The sequence below is a fragment of the Panthera pardus genome, unplaced genomic scaffold, assembly GCF_024362965.1.
Source record: "Panthera pardus isolate Hobbes unplaced genomic scaffold, ASM2436296v1 HiC_scaffold_17, whole genome shotgun sequence".
NCBI lineage: Eukaryota > Metazoa > Chordata > Mammalia > Carnivora > Felidae > Panthera > Panthera pardus.
This window is the reverse complement of record NW_026526732.1, coordinates 20,193,327-20,210,694: the sequence shown is the minus strand read 5'-3', so window position 1 is coordinate 20,210,694 and position 17,368 is coordinate 20,193,327. Positions and strand designations below refer to the sequence as shown.

Below are 17,368 nucleotides of genomic sequence, written 5' to 3'. Positions count from 1 at the left end.
TTCTACCACATTGACTTCAGAGAAGTCAATGGAACCAAAAAGCTTACAAGTAGACCTTACTACATGCAAGGCAGGAATAAAATCCATGAGAGAAGGGGTCATACATCCCATAATTGGTATTATAGTCCAACATCACATTCTGCATTGAAGTAGTAGATATAGTTGCTGAATGAATAAATTAACAATAATTCTAATACATGATAGAGACTTCCGTCACATCTAGGAAAATGAAAGCTTCTTGCCCTGGCTGTACTGAGAACTGATGAAGGTTCTTTTGTCCAAGCTGTCACCAACTGTCTCCCTAGCAAACTGTGCTGATCTCATTACATGGGCATGCTCATGATTAAATGTTAGTGCTTCTAGAGAGCTCTTTCCCTCCCATCTCTTTTCTTTGCTCATTCCTATTTAACTCATCCATCAGACTCTAGTTTAGACAGTTTCTTTCCATACCACTCAAATATAGTATAAGTGTCTGTTCTTAGAAAACACTGAATTTTTCCAATCACCATGCTTATCATACTGTTTTAACATTGTTAGTTGACTTGTCTATTTCTCCATGTATTGTTATTTGCATTTGATCGGGGACCTGTATGCCTTGTTTACAGCTGTATTTTCAATATCTAAATATTCTACTTGGCAACAGTCAGGGTAGAGACACTGAGCGAAAGCCATTAAATGAAATATTTAAATAGGATCTCTGGTTTAACCTGGTTAGTCATCTGAACTCTTCTGAAGGACTAATGAAAACCCAGGGCACCTGACAAAGTCAGCGTCACTGGAAGTCTGGTTTGAATGAGGGAGTCAGGAAGGATTGATCAACAGGTGACACACCATGGGATCATGGAAGAAGTGAAGCACAATGTCTAGGAATGAAACTAGAATAAAATTCCAAGGGACAGTTTGACTAAAACATCCATCTGGAGGGGATGGGCAGGAGCAATGTAAGGAAGAGTACAACATAAGGTACAGTGTAAGGAAGTACAATGTAAAGAGGACTAAACTAGAGACACAATGGCATTAAAAATGAGTAGGAAAGGAGGGTGGGCTGAAGAGCCTGAAGTCCTTGAAACATAACCAAAGAATTTTTTATACAGCTTCTGACCTAGAGCACAGAAATAAGGGAACTGTTTAAGCATTCTGGTCCAGTTTGGATAGATGTTGCTATTCTCTATTTCCCACAAAATGCCCTTTAACATGGAGAAAAAAAAGAACATAATAATTTCCCAACTAAATTTGATTGTAAAACTATTGTTGGTCTTGGATAAACTTAACATTTTGGGCTGAATTGAGAACTAATTGGTAATTAATAGATACTTTCTCACTTGGAATAGACCAAGCTCAGATACTCTAAATGAAAGTAGGGAGACATTTTATTTGTAGTCTCTGCTTTCTGGAAAAGAGTCCCTGGCTCAAGACCAACCAAAACATTGGGCAGGTATCTTCTGCAAGTGTCTTTTGAGGTGGTCATAGAACTTCTCCCCCATGTCCATTTGACAGCATACTACGTCATAGGAAACATCAGAGCAGAAATGTTGATAGTGGCACATGGCATCCCAGTAAGTGTATTTCCATCAGGTAAATGTTGCTCCTCTCTGGACCCTTTTAATGTTGTCCTATTTTGTTTTCTTAATGTACAATAGTAATATCTGAAGTAATCTTATTTATGTAGATAAGTATTGTCTGCTTCTGGTACTGACATGTAAGCTCTGTGAAAAGAAGGACATAGTTCACCTCTGCATTCTCTAGCACCTAGGGACATTACCTGTAAGTATTTGTTGAATGACAAATTAAGGAAAATGGAGGGAGTTTGGAATACTTGTGTCTTCAGTACATGTTGTGGAGTATACTCTATCTCTTCAAGCCAACGGAGAACCAGAGAGAGGTCATAAGAGAAAAGCTTCTCCTAATTCAACAGAACTATGCTTGAGAATCTGCATGCTGGTTCACATTCTGGCTGCATGCTTGATGAGACACTCAGCAATCCATGGGGCCAACCCATACATCTTGTCCATTAGCAAAACTGAGCCTGGATAGAGTTCTTATTTTTGAAAATAGCACCTAATTAGAAAATAAGTTTAGGAAATTTCTTGACATATTTGATAGAATAAACAAGACATAGTCTTCATGAAACAAGGGTAAACAGCCAAAAGATGAGAATATGAGGCAGACAGAAGATTGGGTAAGGAAGGCATAAAAAAACAGAACAGCAAAAGTAGATTAAAATCTGCGCTAAAGAATTAAAATTGGCTTTGTGGATAATATGATGATACAGAGGCAGATGCTAAAGCTGAGACTGTTTAACATGTCCTGAACACTGATGTATTTCAGGCCATGCGCTAAGCCCTATCCATATGCCATTGGCCACCCCACCTCTCTAATCATGGCTGCACACTAGGATCAACTAAAGAAAAATTTTATGTGCCAGTGCTTTACCATACAAAGATTCTGATTTAATTGGTCTAGAACAGGACTTAGGCAGTTCCACATCATTGTACAACTCCAGCAATCACTACCAACAGAGAAAAGAATGTCTCATGAACTGTGTGGTGTCATAGCTCTAAGCTTACCCGACTTTATTATTATTACTGTTACTATTACATTTCACGAGTGACTTAAATAAAAATCCAGTATTGAAAACTATCAGCATGTGCGATTCCATTTAGTCTCATTTTGGGGGATAGCCTTGAGATGGTCTCCCAAGATACAGAGAGAAAAGCAAATAAATAAAAGTGATGAGAAAGGAGACTATAGAAATGGGAAATAACCAGAAAAAAAATGCAAACAGAATTGCAGGCACTCTCATAGCACAGGCCAAGGCCATTAAAACAGAAGTAATTCTTTACAACATAATTGTAAAAAGTCTTCAGTTACAAAGGACTCATTGAAAGGGCATGCCATACTTCAGATAAAATTTATAAAAAAGAGGCATTTAGATACATCCTTGCAATGTTTATGAACTTCAAAAGTATAAAATATTCTTATGAATCCATAAGCAAGGATCAGAAAGCAAAACAGAAACAAAAAAAGAAAACTGGCCACAAAGGTGTGAACTTGGGTTAGTTTCAGATTTTTATGATGGGAGATAATTTTAAAATGTCCATAGAATTTTGTGGAAGATAGTATGTTATCTGTGACCAACCAAGATGTTGCTGTCATGTGAAAGCAAGAGAAAAACATTTTCATTTAAGATCTTAAGAATCCACTGAAAAATTATACAAATATATTCTCCATCTGACTAGATTTAATAGCCATTAGATTTTTATATCATAGCATAAGCCAGATGCATTTTAGATAGATTAAATGATATGTGTGTCTATATTTATAATTTACATTATATATGTTATATTAACAGTACACTGAAAGATAATATAGATAAATATTTCAAAGTAATGGCAAGAATCAAAAAGGAACGTATTTATAAAATTGGCTCTTTAAACATCTTTTGCCTACAGGAATCAAGATAGACCAAATTTTATTTTTTTATTTTTTATTTTATTTTTAGCACAAACACGTTTATTTACTAACCAAAGGGATGATCATAATTAAATCAACACTTTGAAATAGTTGCATGTAAACTGTTGATGATAAAGGTAATTGAACACAGTAATGAAAAATAAAAGCAGTATGGGGATTTCCTCATTGAACTGAGCTTGTTCATCCTCCCAGATAATTCCTGTCCAAAATGATGATGGAATTTTTACTCTACTTTTTCATAGACATAAGTACAGGTGACATTGTTCATGGCACCTTCCGCTACTAATTTCCCATCTTCTAGTTTTCTTGTTAATGTGCTTTCCTTCCATCACATTCCTGATGTTGAACCAATACATTGTTAGTGTAGTTGCAGACAGTCCGTTTTTCTGCTATCAGCTGTAGTTTCTTCAAACTTCTAGGTTACAGGAAGACTGTTGTTTTCAAAGTGTTCTCAGTTTTTATGATGAGGATTTTGCCATCAGAAGAGATGATACAGTCTGGTTGGCCGCTGCACCCACTTTTCACAGAGCCGTCTCCATTCCTACTTCCTTCATGTATTTGTCAAAGCCTTTGCTCTCCATTAAGCTCCATCTTCCTACCATTTGCTGAAGGGTGGCCATGGTGGGCGTGGGAAGGACGATTGACCAACAAACTAGGAATATATTCTCAACATATATAATAGACTGTATGTGTATACATACATATGTATAAACATCTATGTATATGAGTATATACATACACTGTAGTGATGTAACAAATATGAAACATATGGGAAAATGACATAAACGGATAATTACCAAAAATATATTAATTTAATGTATATTTTTTGAGTGAATGTGTAAGCAAAAAGTTTTATTCATTTTTCCCCCCAGATTTAGTGAGATATAACTAGACATATATCACTATATAAGTTTAAGGTGTACAATGGGTTGATTTGACACATTAATATATGTAAAATGATTACAACAGTAGGGTTAGGTAACACCTGTATCACCTCACATAATTACCATTTCTTTCTTTCAAGTATTGAATACAGTATTATTAAGTATAATCACTATGCCATACGTTAGAGTCCCCAAACTTACTCATCTTGTAACTGAACGTTTGTACCCTTAACCAACATGTTTTCTGCACACCCAGGCCCCACTATTCTACTTTCTGTTTCTAGGAGTTTGACTTTTTTTATATTCCACATTTAAGTGTGATCACACGGTATTTGTCTTTGTCTGGCTTATTTTACTTAGCATAATGCCCTCATGGTCCATCAATGCTTTTGCAAATATATTTCCTTCACTTTTATGGCTGAATAATATTCCCTTCTGTATATATACCATATCTTTATTCACCCATTGCTGGATATTTAGGTTGTTTTTACATCTTGGCTATTGTGAGTAATGCTGCAATGAACATGAGAGCAAAGACAACTATTTGAGATACTGATTTGACTTCCTTTCGATATATACATAGAAGTAGGATTGCTTAATCATATGGTAGTTCTATCTTTAATTTTTCTGAGGAAACTTCATTCTGTTTTACGTTGTGGCTGTACCAATTTACATTCCTACAGTGTACAAGGGTTCCCTTTGCTCCACTATTGCTAATACTTGCTGTTTCTTTTCTTTTTGATAACAGCCATTCTAAACAGGTGTGAGGTGATATCCCACTGTGGTTTTGATATGCATTTCCCTGATGATTAGTGATGTCGAAAATTTTTTTCATGTACCCAACGGACATTTGTATGTCTTTGGAAAAACTGATTATTTGGCTTCTCTGCCCATTGTTTAATTGGACTGTTTGGGTTTTTTGCTCTTGACTTATATGAGTTCTTTATATATTTTGAATATTAACCCCTATCACATACATGATTTCCAAATATTTTTTCCTATTTCATATGTTGCCTTTTTGTTTGGTGATTGTTTCTTTTGCTGTGCAGAGGCTTTTAGTTTGATGTAGTTCAACTTGTCGGTTTTTGCTTTTGTTTCATGTACTTTTGGTATTGTATCCAAAAATCATTACCAAGACTGAGAGAGCAATGGACCTCTTAAAAATTTTTTTTAAAGTATTTATTTCTGAGACAGAGAAAGAGAGAGAGTGGGGAAGGGGCAGAAAGAGGGAGACACAGAATCTGAAGTGGGCTCCAGGCTCAGAGCTGTCAGCACAGAGCCTGATGTGGGGCTTGAACCCACAAGCTGTGAGATCGTGACCTGAGCCGAAGTCAGATGCTTAACTGACTGAGCCACCCAGGTGCCCCAAGAAATGGACCTCTTTGGCAGCATCCTACACAGCTGGAGAAGCTGGGTGCTCAATCACATGCTCTTACTTTCTCCTTGTGGGAGAAATAATGTTTTGAGAAGATCTCTCTTGGCCCTGCACTGTGCACCAGCCATCAGAGGGCAGATGTAGATAAAGTCCAACTGTTCCTCTATCCCTCTCCAGTACATACAAACTTGGAACTTCGCTCAAAACCTGGACTTCCACAAAGGCTCTCTTACCCATGGGTGATTGTCTAAGTTTTTTTCTGGGGGCTTCTGGATCACAGCTAAGAGAAACTGGAGTTGGTTCGTGTGACTTTGCAGTGTCCACAGCCAAGACCAAGGTCTATCTGCCTGTTAACTGATGCATAAGTAGGCAAGGCTCTTCCCGGGTCCCTTGGTGTAGAGTGCCAGATGCCATAGCTCCCACGAAAGTACTTTCTTCCATGAATGGATGCCACGTTTTTGTTGTTGGGGGTTTGGGCGACACAATCCTGGTACATGTTTGCAGCCATGTTGCTGATGTTACTCTCCATATGTATGTGCATGTGTGTGTGTGTGTGTGTGTGTGTGTGTGTGTGTGTATAGAATTTAATTAATAACAAAGGCAAATTAAAGAAGTTATCTGATACATTGTTTTACCTACCAAGTTACAAAAGATTTAAATAAATAATAACATGATATTTCTCCATACTGGAGACTGTGAGTAGATGAACATTCTCAGAAACTATTAAATGTGTGAATGGCTGTAACATTCTGGAAAGCAAACTACCAATATGTATTAACAACATTTAAAAAGCTTATTTCTTTTGATTTAGTACTTCCCTTCTTACTCTATTCTTAGAAAATATTTAAGGATACTGACTGAGATATAAGAAAAAGGATGTTCACTTCATATTACTTGCAGTAGAAAAAAATGTCAAAACCAGCAAAAATGTCTAGCTATTGGGCGGTAAGAATATTTCTGTTATAGACATAAAAATATTTAAAAATAACTTTTTTATGATGTGGGGAACATTTATATATAATCACAAATAAAACAGTGAATATGAAATTATTAGTATGTTTTGAGTTTTGTGAGAAAATGTATATATATGTGAAAGAAGACTGGAAAAAATTAACCAAACATAATATTATTATTGTCTAGATGGTGGGATTATAGTTAACTCATATAATCTTCTCTACAGCTTTATATATAACATTTTAAGTACATGATAAAAAGTTAACAAAATAGTGGGGAAGGGTTATTCAGTAAACAGTGTGCTGATAAATAGCAATTTAGAAACACTTCAAATTAGATACTTAAATTACCTTGCACACAAGTATAAATTTATTTATTGCTTTAACACTATTTTCTGCCTATTTTTATGCAAGGACTGTAGCCTTTTGCATTCCAATTTTTGTTTTTTTGTATCTCAATGACTAAAATTTGTACATTGTTTCAGGAACAAAATAACAAACTAGCTAGGCTAGTTTAATCTATTTTCACAAAAACCAAGTACACAGTTATAGAAATATCAAGTCTTTCATTTATACTTGTATCGTTAATTTTCTCATGAGGAAGAAAAAGAACTAGGCTAATGCATAAATTCTCAGCTTTTTGCTATAATGCCATTACAAATCAATTTGAAAGAATGTGTGCAATTCTTATACTGTAGGGAATATTTAGCAATTACATTACTTCAGAATTCTGTTTTTTTTATAGAATGTGTACTCACTGGAGAGTTAAGTAATGCTAAATAAATTAGCATCTTAATGAAAACTGTATATTAATACTGTTCCTGTTCCTAAGTAGTAATTTAATTCCAGTAAGTCAAGGAATTCGATTCTTGCTAAATAAATATCATTGTCTTGAAAAATACAATGCTGCAACTAAGCATTTGTACTCCCTGATGTTTAGAGAAAGCCATTATTAAAGAGAAAATGTATTCATTTTTAAGACTATATGGTTTGGAAATTTTGCTTATTGTCCAGTCGGGCAAATTAGATAGGCATAGTCAGTGCTCTCAAGCAAGTTGTTAGATAATCCAGTTTAGTTATAGAATGTAGTTATTACATACTGTATAGCTAAAGTAATAGAATTTCAACAGCTCTATCATAAATTTAATTTCTTTAAAAGATGTAGCCCAACACAAAGAATAAGACTAAGATTCTTACCACACAGTATATGGTTAGATGATAGTTTTTGTTTTCTTTTTTAAAGTTTATTTATTTATTTTGAGAAAGAGAGAGAGAGAGAGACTCTGTGTGTGTGTGTGTGTGTGTGTGTGTGTGTGTGTGTGTAAGTGGGGCTGAGAGAGAGACAGTGAGAGAAAGACTCTCAAGCAGGCTCTACACTGTCAACACAGAGCCAGACATGGGGCTCAATCCCAGGAATCTCTAAACCATGACCTGAGACAAAATCAGGAGTCCAACACTCAACCGACTAAGCCTCTCAGGTGCCCCTAGAGGATAGTTTTTAAACACCATACACAAAAGTAAACTCAAAATGGATGAAAGACCTAAATGTAAAATAGGGAACATCAAAATCCTAGAGGAGAAAACAGATAGCACTCTTTGACCTTGGCTGCAGCAACTTCTTACTAGACATGTCTCCAAAGGCAAGGGAAACAAAAGCAAAAATGAACTATTGGGACTTCATTAAGATAAAAAGCTTCTGCAGAGCAAAGGAAACAATCAACAAAACTAAAAGGCAACTGACAGAATGGGAAAAGATATTTGCAAATGACATATCAGATAAAGGGTTAGTATCCAAAATCTATAAAGAACTTTTCAAACTCAACACCCAAAAAACAAATAATCCAGTAAAGACATTGGCAAAAGAGATGAGCGGACACTTTTTCAAAGAAGACATCCAGATGGCTAACAGACACATGAAGAGATGCTCAATATCATTCATCATCAGGGAAATACAAATCAAAATCACAATGAGATACCTCCTCACACCTGTCAGAATGGCTAAAATTAACAACTCAGGAAGCAACAGATGTCAATGAAGATGTGGAGAAAGGAGAATACTTTTGCACAGCTAGTGGGAATGAGAACTGGTGCAGCCACTCTGGGAAACAGTATGGAGGTTCCTCAAAAAATTAAACATAGAGCTACCTATGACCCAGCAATTGCACTACTAGGTATTTATCCAAAGGATATGAAAATGCTGATTCGAAGGGGCACATTCACATATAGTATGTATGTATGTATATATATACATACATATATATATATATATATATATATATATACATACATACATATATATATGTGTGTATATATATATATATATATATATATATATATATATATATAATGGAATACTACTTGGCAATGAAAAAGAATGAAATCTTGCCATTTGCAAAAACATGTATGAAACTGGAAGGTGTTATGCTACGTGAAATAAGTTAGTCAGAGAAAGACAAATATATTACTTCATTGATATGCATATTTAAGAAACAAAACAGATGAACATGGGGAAGGGAGGGAAAAATAAGATAAAAACACAGAAGGAGGTGAACCAGAATAGACTCTCAAATACAGAGAACAAACTTAGGGTTGCTGGAGGGGTGTGGCGTGTGGCTAAGGGCTAAGTGGATGATGGGCATTAAGGAGGGTACTTCTTGGGATGAGTACTGGGTGTTATATGTAAGTGATGAATCATAATTCTACTCCTGAAACCATTATTACACAATATGTTAACTAACTTGGATTTAAATAAAATTTAAAAAATAAATAAATAAATAAATAGCATTTTTAATCCAAAAGAATTTAACTTTTCAACAAAATTAAGACCTCGGTGTGATTTAAAAAAAAATAATACATATTAAAGAGTTAACTTTAAAAATATCATGTGTTAGTAAATGTGAAAAATACCACGTAAAGTGAGCAAAGAATTTTTAAAATAATATTTTCAAGTTTGCATGTAATGTTTTGTTTTGAATTATAGTTTATATTGGGTATTAGGTTTAGTCAATAATGGCTACACAAATCACTTTGTGTCATGGAGTAGAAGGCTGTGTGTGTGTGTGTGTGTGTGTGTGTGTGTGTGTGTATTTTTCATGTTAAACATGGTTTGCCAGGTTGTTCATACAGTAGTTTCCAAAGTCCCACAAGACTTAGTCTCCTGTTCAGTTTTTCCTACTTTTGAATTCTCAGGGAAATCTTTGGTCTTGATTAGTGCCTTGAAATTTTGACCAATGCCCTTGTTCTGCCTTCTTAACTCAGAATGCAGAAGACACAGTACACAGGAATATATGAAAAATCATGTATGAACAGTATTTGTTAAGTGCTTATTATGTGCCAAATTCTGTGCTAGTAATTTTGTATGTGTTAGGTAATACTCATGGCAAATAATTTCACAGATAAGGAAGCTGAAACTCAAAGGTTAAGTCACTTTGAAAGATGCCTTACCTATACATAAGTAGTCATGGATTTGGGATTTGTTCTTAGAGACATCTGAGTCCAAAGTCTATAACAAGAAGAGGAGTTAATTAAGAATTTTAATATATATATTATACATATTAATTATATGTTAATTAATTTATTAATATATCAATAGATAGCTACTAATCAATAGATATATAGTAATATAATAGATATACATTAATAGATATATAATTAATATATCAATAGATATGTATTAATAGTATATTAATATATCAATAGCTATATATTAATTCATCTGATAAACTACTCCATGTCTATAAAAGGCCCTACACCACTTTCTCAAAAATGTGCTGGTTGTCTTCTGGTAGTTATCCTCATGTTATGGTTTGGAATCACTAAGCTGAGATACACCGGAGTCAAATTCAGCAAGATTCACTGGGCTTTCAGGTCTGCCAATCAATGGCAGCATCTGATAGATGAACTTGAAGAGTCTGAACCATGCACTAGGAGTCTGCTTTTTCTTGCTGGCTGCCAGTAGATGTGTTAGCCTAGGCTGCATGTCTTCAGATGTTCTCAGAATTTTTCAAATGAAGGTGCATTGAACCTAGCTGGGCCGGTGGTTCTGGAGGCCACCCGCAGGTTCAATGATTTGCTAGGAACACTCATAGGACTCACTCTGTAGTGGCCCTCATGGCTACAGATTTTTACAATGAAAGGATACAGAGCAAATCAGCAAAGGGAAAAAGCACATGGGACAACATTGGGAGAATCCAGGCAAGTGTCAAGAATGCCTTTAAAATTATTTAAATATTTCAAATATATAGATAGTTCAGAAACAAACGTAGCAAACATCCATGCAAACCGGTCGTATTTAGCAAATGTTAACATACTGCCATTTTGATTTTAGTTGTTTTAAAGCTACTTCCCTTATTAATAGCCAGCTCAGTTGTTATTTCCCCAGAGCTGGATCATTATGTAGCTCACCTCCAAGGACACTATTCATGTAAAATACAGTACAAATGGAGATGAGCAACGCTGCAGTTGTGCCCTTGAAGTGGCCACTAGCTGAGAGTTGGTATGGACTTTTCCTGACAGTGCTTTTATACTTTTACTACATGTGTAAGGGCCCACAAATAATTTATAGTATTATTTTTGAATTTTCAAAGATACACATAAATGCTAGTGGCCTCTTGGTAGCTAAATCTCAGGCAATATTTTCAGTGTTCATCTCATTTGATCTCTCCATAGCATTGGATTCAGTGGACCACTTCCTTCTTTAAACTCCTCCTCAAGCACATTTAGCACCAGTATATTCCCCTCTTCCATCTTTCCACTCAATTAATAAAGTCTCCTTCCTTGACTTTTCAAATCCTTTGTGTCCTTTTTTGCTAAACCCAATCTCATGGGGATTTTATTCATACCCATATATTCTAGTAGTACCTTACCTATATGGTGATGACTGCCTCGGTGGGATCTTCATTCCTGGTTTTATGCCTTCACTAATACCCTTATGAGATTGATTAGTGAGTACATGAACTCTGATCAGGTCTACCTCAGGCCTATTTTCCATACTTTATTTAAAAAAATTTTTTTTTAACGTTTATTTATTTTTGAGACAGAGAGAGAGCATGAACAGGGGAGGGGCAGAGAGAGAGGGAGACATAGAATCTGAAACAGGCTTCAGGCTCTGAGCTGTCAGCACAGAGCCCGACGCGGGGCTTGAACTCACGGATCATGAGATCATGACCTGAGCCGAAGTCGGACACTTAACCGACTGAGGCACCCAGGTGCCCCTCCATACTTTATTTTAAGCCATAGATTATATAATCAGTTGAGTAATAGATAAACCTATAAATCTTAAATTTATTTTTATTTTGGTGCTATGTTTTTCCAGTAGATGAGACATTTTTCAGTTTGCAAGGTTGTAAATTTATTATCACTCTTCTCAGATACACTTCTCTTGTTTTAGTCCCAAGAAATGGCATTAATCATCCAACCAGAATGAACTAGCCACCTTTCTTCACTCTTTTCTTTACATTACTACCAACACTAGGTTCCACTGGAATTCCCTCTGGGCTCCACTGGACTCCCTCTTTCACACCTCTGCAATCATTCAATTATTTCCAACCATATTTCCACTGACCAAGTAAAGAATCTTATCAGTTCTCATCTGTACTATTCTCTCTTTGTAACTTGTTTTCCTTATGCTAGTCTCACAACCGTGCCCTCCTCCAACAATTCATTCTCCCTGTGCCTCCAGAGGGACCTTATTAGAATCCAACTCGGTTTATGTCATGCACCCCAATCCCCAACCTCTTACATCCGGTGATAATGTCCTTCCTATTCATGTCTCTCTGTTGAATAGCTCTCCAAGCATTCAAGATATAGAGCGAACTCCATAGCAGGACCTCTGAGGCCTTTGGCATTCTGACACATTCTCACAATTTACCACCTTCTTTGACAACTTCTGCTAATCATTTTGCTTCCAGCCACCTGAAACTAACATTTCTCATGTTTTCTCTTAGTGGGAGTTTTTTACTTGGTAAGGTATAAGTAACTTACAGTTTTTAATGACTGAACACATAAACATGCTAACCACATTACCACCTCCCAGGACTTCACCTGAGTTATACAATCTACTTGTCTTAAAGAAGTTCACTCATTTATCACCTCTTCCCCAAAAGATTTTCTTAATCTCCAGTTCTTCCTTGTCCCAGGGAGTGAAATATTTCTTCATCTCCACCGACTGCATTGTATTATCATCTGTTAACTTGTTTATATCTTTTGCTTTTCCTGATAACAAGTACTTATTCATTTGTTTCCTCAGTGACAACCATATACTCAATAATGGGAGACACCCAATAAATATTTATTGAGTAGTGGGATAAACGAAATTCTGATGTAGAGATTTATAATTTGAAAAGTCTATTTAAAAAATCCTATCAAGGTTTAGCTCACAAACTACCTCCTAACTGAGTTTTTGAGATCCTTCCTCCTCTATTAACTGGTTATGACTTTTCTTTCCTTTCCTCTCTTTCCTTTCTCATAACTCATGATGTTCTACCTTGTGTAATTTATGTGCATGTGTGTCTTTGCCCGACCTTCCCCATTCCAACTTTAAGCTCCTGGGAACACTGATACTGGGTCCCCATCCTCTTTGAATCCCTAGCACCGAGCTATGCCCTCTAAGGCAGATTGTTATATGCTCATTGGATTTTGAATTTATTTAACTACTATATCATGATCAGGCTATAGTATCAGTATCAAGCCAAGACCACATATTAGTCATATTTTAGATCTTCTGGAAATATTTTTTTTTTGCTTAAACTATTATATTAAAATAAATTATCACTATAAAGCAGCAGATCATATTTTCTATGAAACAGAAGTGTGAGGTCAGAATGATATAATGAAGTGACTATCCATCTATCTATGTATCTTTCTACCTCCTGGCACCATGTCAGAAACAGAATGCTCAACACAAGGAATTATTATTTTATGACATTTAAGTAATCAACATGGACTTTCTAAAATACTTCTAAATATAGTCTATAATTCTCTGATGGCTATCTTAATGACATCAGATGTTCCTCATTAAAACCATTGTTCTAAATTTTGAAATTTTCTCAGAACTGCTATCAAGATTCTATTGTATGCCATCATGAGGTGATTTGAGTCATAGCTGTGACAGTCTGATCAGTCAGAGTTTTGTTAGATGCTCACAGTGTTTTTTAGGAAAGAAACTAATCTTTGAGTGAATTTTAAACAAATGCACATGAAAGAACAGATAATACTAATTAGGCACAATCAGAATTCATCACAGTGGAATACTTAATGTATATTCTTTCCAACACCATAATCGAGGTTATTATTACATTTAGCAAACACTTATTAAATACCTACCTGGGTAAAACACCATGTTGAGTATTTGAAATCAGAATCTATCAGGATGTTATCTTATAACCCCATATTTATAAGATTTGATGGTAGAAGAATTTAACTTACTTTTCTCAGTTTAAATGGGGATTGTCAGGGGCTAGAGAGAGAGAGAGGAAATGGAGAAGTATTGGTCAAGGAGTACAAATTACTAGTTATGAAAGATGAATAAGTTCTGGGGGTCTAATGTACAGCAATGTGACTATAATTAACATATAATTAACAATGCTGTATTATATACTTGGAATTTGCAAAATGTTCTCACCATGCAAAGAAAGTTAGCTTGATTATGGGTGATTATTTCATAATGCAGACATATATCAAAATATCAAAAAGCACATCTTAAATATATACTATTGTTATTTGTCAATTATACTTTAATAAGGCTGGAAAAATTTTTTAAAATAGCAAAAAAATAAGGCCAGAATTGCTGTGGTAAATAGCAAATTTGTATTCATTCAGGAACCATTATAAAAAATGTGCTACATACTCACTAACATGAACATGTGCACAAGCATCTTTCTTGTACTGTTTTTCTAAATGAGCAACATGGAGATAATTATATCACAATTAGTTCTTGTTGAAGACATGTTCTTTAGTGAGTGCTTAAATGCACCATTTAATTAACCTGTGAGGCACAGAGAAGTTAAACAAACCGAAAAATAACAGGAGAGTATCAACATTTAAGAGCCATCGATGCTGGTTAGCCACCATGCAATATTGGTATAAGGATTTATTTTACCAAAGAAATAAATGGCAAATGTGAAATTATACACAAATAAAATTATAAAATTGTAAATAAATAAATAAAAAGAAATGTGAAATGCTTATTCCTTAAAAATGCACCCTAGTATTTGGCATCTGCAATTTTATCATTTTCTAAAGAAAAATTTCTTATTATTCATTCTGAAAGTTTTCTAATACCAATTAAAATGCAGCCTGACCTGACTTATTTTATTTTCCATATAGTTCCAAGTGAATATTTCTGCATTAATTCACAAATACTTGACTTTTTGTTGCATATCATTTAAAAATCACAGTGCATTTCATAATAACAATACATTTTTTACTACACAAATTGCATTAAATCTTCACCTGTAGTGAGGCTATAGCATTAAAATAAATGTAACATTCCTATCATTCTGAGGTAGCCACTTGACAAATAGCAGAAACTAAAATCTGAAAAATAAGTCTATTGCAGACTCCCACAGCCAATGCAGCCTGCCGCCATTTTCAAATGGACATTAATAAAAAAATAAAACAACAACAACAACAACAACAACAACAAAAAACCTCTGAAATGGTGGAGAGGGCAATAAATAACAGATAAGAAACATGTCCTCATTTGCCAGAAAACTCATTAGAATTCTAATTAATTTTTTTTCTTAGATTGACAAAAGGTATTTTTTTTTTAATCTATTTATTTTTGAGACAGGGAGAGACAGAGCATGAACAGGGGAAGGTCAGAGAAAGGGAGACACAGAATCTGAAACAGGCTCCAGGCTCTGAGCTGTCAGCACAGAGCCCGACGCGGGGCTCGAACTCACGGAGTGAGAGATCATGACCTGAGCCGAAGTCGGCTGCTTAACCAATTGAGCCACCCAGGCGCCCCACAAAAGGTATTTAAGATCAATTAAGTACAGGGAAAAAAACAAACAAATGTGTATCCCTTAAGGAAAGAACTTTTTCTTCTACCACGCAGAGAGTCCTTCTGAAGCAGGCCAAGTGAAATGCATACAAGTGATGTTAAGTAAATGTTGACATTATAATGCTATCAATTGACCCCTAAGAGAAATGCTGCCCCTGTTCTGAAATGACCATCAAGGCAGATTCCATAAGTTACCAACTGATAAAAATATAAGCATCAATGAATAATGTTGCTGGTCTCTAAGTCATATTTGCATGTCGTTTTGTAGTTTCAAAGTGAGTTCCTCCTCGTATTCATTTAATCACAACAACCTTATGATTCAGCGTAGAATTTCAAATTGAAAGAGACAATGGGGATCATGGAATATCACTCACTTCACAGATCAAGAAATCTGGATCCAACCTCATGTTTCGGATGGAAGGGAACTCAAACCATCAAAACGTATGCCCAAGAAATACTTGACAAACTGGAGTAGATGGAATAATGTAATGTAGGAAAGTGATCTGTTTAAATATGAACGAGGAAATGGTAGAAACTTAATTTTCATGGAATTCAGACATGAGATGGTATTGATGAAGCCTAAATTTACATATTCTTTGCATATGGTAGATTAAAGTTTTATATTTTAATCTGTCACAAGAATTTGCTAGCTGGGAAATTACATTTAGGTGGATGAACTCTTTTCGGAATAGTACATGATTTCAAGAACTCAAACAGAAAAAAAAAGAAAGAGAGAATCACTTATTAAAATTGTTTTCCTAAAATGAGATTCTGGATGCAACACTTCCTCTTTCCTTCTCCTTTCTTTTTTTTTTTTTTTTTCTCCAAAATACATGCTTGGCATACAAAATATTTAAAAAATAAAATGAAGCAATGCGGAACTCAGTAAGCATTTTTATCTGGTTCAGTGTCTTTAAATCCTTCATTAAAACTTTGTCTATTTGCCTAAGCAGAAAACCTTCTATATTATGTCAATATTTTAAGAGTAATATTGGAATGAAATATTGCTGTTTAGTGATTTTTCTCCCTAATTAAGTTTTGTGGGAAAGAATTTCAAAACAAAGGCTGAAAAAAATCTATATTGAAGGGCATGCTGCCCTGTGGACACAGAGCAGGACTTACTGATCACCCTCTGGAAGTTTCCATTCTGCCACCTCCTTCCTCCACTTCCTTCTTTGTGACAGCTGAGTTTGTTGGTTACAGTCTTGTCCAGGAGAAACTGAACTGGCCTTAACCACATGGAAATTGATTCCATATACTCAGCTTCATAAGCACCATTTTGGGGAAGATATTACAGACAGCTTCCTTTAAATGCTGAATTTTAAATATTATATATCCAATAAACTTGGGTTTTTTTTTTTTTTTGAAAAGAAAAGCTCTAGTGATATCCAGTTGAGGATGTCCAGAGAGGTTGCCAGGGCTGTCTGGCCTAAAGCCTGGAACCAGACTGTGAGTAATGAGGTGGGAGGGACTTATGATGGCTCTTTAAAGAGTTTTGCTGGGAGAGAGGAGATAAAAAGCCCCTTAGGAAGTCCTGCAGAGAAGGAGGGGAACTTAGCTTCAGAAAGCCTTCCGATAGGCAGGCGGTCCTTTGAATATTTATCTCATTCAAACCAAATTTCTAAGTCTTTTGAGGTTTGCCTGCCATTAAGTTTTGTAGCATAGTATTACATTTTCC

At 35.3% G+C, this 17,368-nt stretch overlaps 1 protein-coding gene and 1 pseudogene across 5 annotated transcripts in view; one reads left to right on the top strand and one right to left on the bottom strand.

Moving 5' to 3' along the window:
- Positions 1–17,368, top strand: part of GRM1 (glutamate metabotropic receptor 1) — a 421,316-nt gene that overhangs the window by 234,572 nt on the left and 169,376 nt on the right. The gene's annotated exons all lie outside the window — the stretch shown is intronic.
- On the bottom strand, positions 3,687–4,094 carry LOC109252511 (fatty acid-binding protein 5-like; annotated as a pseudogene).